Genomic DNA, 3,954 nt, shown 5'->3' on the forward strand with positions numbered 1-3,954 from the left:
TCTCCCCCTTCCCAGGCTCCTTGCAGGCAACCATAGTTCATTCTTTTATTCACAGATCAAGTGAGGATTTCTTTGCATTACATTTCATTCTCTTCTTCCTGAGACTACACTCTGGTCTTTGATGGAAACTTGAAAAACAGCCTAGTCTCATTCAAAGAAAACTTAGATGCACTCTCTTAGAGTAGGTTAATTCTGCCGATGTATGCTTTCAGATAGTTACTTTTATTCGTTACATTTAATTTCTGAGAACGTCCTTCTAGAAGGCACCTTTCCTCCTTTTTAATGTAAGTATTTGTTGACTGATATAGCAGATTAAAAAAGGAGGGCACATTCATAGGAGGTTTTGTCGGTCAAGATTTTTGAAGCTTGAACTAGATGGCCCCCAAAGTTTCTCGATTCAATGAAGATTCACTGGTTTAGGCAGGATAGTCTTGGCTCCCTGAAACACTTCTCATTGCTCTCTGGTACCAAGGAGGACAAAGACTGAGCCAGAACAGGCCAATTTCCACACAAGAAGAAGTTTGTACTATGTGAAAGGCCCCATTTTACAATAAATAGGCCTCCTTATGATCTTGAATAACTGACCCTATGAAAAAAACTAGAAATTGGATCTATTCTGTGTATTGAGACAGGCCTCTTGGCTCTGATCCTATATACAACAGCAGCTGAAGGTAGACGAACGGCAGCACCCCTTATTTGATGGATTGATTTCAACGGAAGAGAAAGTCGCCAGTTAGGCTAGAAAGATCTGAGCTCCGCCCTGCCTTTCTTGATGTTTTTAAATACTAATCAAATTTGCAGACGATATTCTGGAAAAGGTAGCTAGCTAGTACGATTGGGTGACATTCAAAACAAAATAAGCTTGACAAGCAGAAATAATAGGCTAAATTTAACAAGCTGAAAAGAAAGAGATCAACTTAAAGACTTGTACTAGGTCTTAAGACACAACTGTGCAAGTACCAGATAGGTGAACACAGCAGCAGAGTTAAACTGTAAGGGATTTCAACTAACTGTAGGTTAAACATAAGTCAACAGAGTGATGGATGCGGCTGTCAGAAGAAGAAAAAGAAAAAGACAAGAAAGAAAAGCTAACAATCTTGACCTGCATGAACAGTAGCATGAGGTCTAGAACAAAAAAGTCATTGACCCACTCCCCTGCACTGATCAGAACATGTACCTGAAATAAGACATTTCATCCTGGATGCCGGTCTTTAAAAAGAGATATTAATGAACTAAAGTATGAACATAGCAGAATACAGAGAAATGAAAACACTTATTAGAGGAAACCAGTTACCACTGTTTTCAAACATACAGGGTTGTCAAGGATCAGAGCTGCTCAGATCATGACGTCCTCAAGTACAGACCTCAATAATCACTTGGTGGGATATTGAGACAGATTCAAAAGCCCAGGAAAACTCCTAGGTCTCTCTGCTTAAAAAGCCCCAAAGCTATGATACTCCAGTAGCAATAAGTACACCTATCCCCCAGATCTTGGGCAGGGAGATTCAAGATAAGTCTGAAATATTCTTGTTGCCCCAGAAAGTAAGGAACTGCTAAAAATGGTGAGGACATGTCACTGGACACAGAAATTAGCTTGACGGGGATCCCACTGGCCAAATCTGTGGCAATCTGAGCATCAGACTGAATAGCGACAGTAAAACATTATAACCCACGTGTAAATAAGAATTCATATGTCCGTACTGATAATCAATCAATCGATACATGGGGTAAACAGAAAGCTCTTCATTACAGTTGTATGCAAATTGACGGATGCAGGACTGGAGATGTGTTTAGAAAACCACCATTTTTCAAACATCATAGTAACAACTGATTCAGGCAAGAATCATCAATGAATGTGAGGAACAAAACATTTATCCAGTCTCAACTTACCCTCTCTCACACACAAACAGTGTATCAATTACAAAGAGAAAAATAGTAACTTTGCAATAGAGAAAGCTGACTGACTCCACTTTAACCAAATAGTCAATGTTAACATCGCCGATTGTGGGACAAACTAACATAATGTATCTCCTACTGTAGTGCACTGAGGATGTATCACTTCTATGGTGTTCCTACAAGACATACTGAAGTATTTAGGAGTATAGGGAATTTACGTCTGTAGATTAAGTGATTCAAAGAAGTATATAGGTAGAGAGGGAGATAGAATAAGAAAGCAAATGTGGCAACATGTTAAAAATTTTTGAAACTGGGTAAAGAGTACATGGGAGTTCTCTGTAGTATTCTTACAACTTCTAAGTTTGAAATTATTTCAACCTAATAAGTTTTTTAAAACTTTGATTTAAAAAAAAAGGATAACTATACTAAATGTTATGTCAAGTTCTAATAAGACTATCAGCAGGAGCCAAATTCTGAAACCAAAGCTTTTAGCAAAGGAGACAGAAAGGTTCCTGCACTCAAAAAGTTTACAGATGAGAGAGAAATAAGCAAATGATTACTAAATAGTATAAAAAGATAAAAGAATCCTAAATAAAAAAGAGAGACATATCATTAATGGAGACTCAAATAAATGGAGAGATATATTATGTTCCCGGCTGGGAGAACTCAGTAATGTAAAGACATCAGCTTCTCCCAAATTAAGCCGAAAATTCAATGTAATCTCAACTAAAATCCAATAGATCTTTCGTGGAATGTATTGACTGATTCTAAAGATTCTTGTAGAAATAAACATAAGCAAGATTAGCCAAGAACTGTTTTAGGTACAAGGGAAAACCGTCTTTATGAGGTATCAAAATTTATATAAAGTACTTTTAATATTGATGTTGATATTAATATTGATATTGGTATAAGGACAAATGAATACATCAGTGAAACAAAAGAGCTGGTCCAGAAACAGTCTCGTGTGTGAGGAAATTTGGTATATGATAAAAGTGTCATTTCGAATTGAAGAAAGTCAATAAATAGAGTTGGGATGATTACCTGTTTGAAAAAAGTTACTGCAATATCTCAGACCATTCACAAAAATAAATCGTAGACAGTTTAAACAATAAAAGCAAAAAAAAAAACAAAAACAAAAACAAAAACTCAGAAACAACCTGTGCTGGACAAAGATTTCTTAGCTACGAAACCAAAAGCATGAGTCATAAAAGAAAATATTGATAAATTGAACTTCATAAAAATTATGAACTTCTGCTCTTCAAAAGATACTGGCAAGACAATAAAAAGACAAATTACAGACTGAGAGGAAATGTTCGCAAATCACATACCTGATAAAGGACTTGTAACCCAGAATATTTAAGATCTCTCGAAAGTCAATAATAACGAAACGAGTAATTTTTAAAAACAGGCCAAAAATACGAAAAATGCTCAACGATCATTAGTCATGAGGAAAACACAAATTAAAACCACAATGAAAAGTTCTATAAACTAGAAAAAAAAACCCACAATGAGATACTATTAGAACATCTTTAAAAAAAAAAAAAAACTGACACCACCAAGTGCTAGGGAACTAGAAGTCACTGGAATTCTCATATATTGCTGAAAAAAAAAATGCAAAGTTGTACAGCTGCTCTGGAAAACAGTATGGCAGTTTCTTACAAAGTTAAACGTACGTCGACTGTACAAACCGGCCATCCCCCACCTTGACATTCACCCAAGTGAGGCGAATACTGATGTTCATACGAAAACTTGATGCTGGTGTTTGCAGCGACTGTATATGCAATCAGCAAACACTGGAAACAAACGTCCCTCAGCTGGGGAGCGGATAAACAAACTGTGGTCTATCCATCCATACATTGGAATCCACGCAGCGATAAAAAGGGACAAGCCACTGACACAAGCAACGACATGGATACGTTTTAAAGGCAGTATACAGATCGAAAGGAGCTGGTCTGAAAGGGTCATACACTGTCCAATTTCATTTGAGTTTCCAAAAGGCAAAACTGTGACAGCGAACAGGCTTTGAGTACTAGGAGGGACGGGAGGAAGCTGAGCACA

The sequence above is a fragment of the Pteropus alecto genome, unplaced genomic scaffold (assembly GCF_000325575.1).
Source record: "Pteropus alecto unplaced genomic scaffold, ASM32557v1 scaffold312, whole genome shotgun sequence".
Taxonomy (NCBI): Eukaryota; Metazoa; Chordata; class Mammalia; order Chiroptera; family Pteropodidae; genus Pteropus; species Pteropus alecto.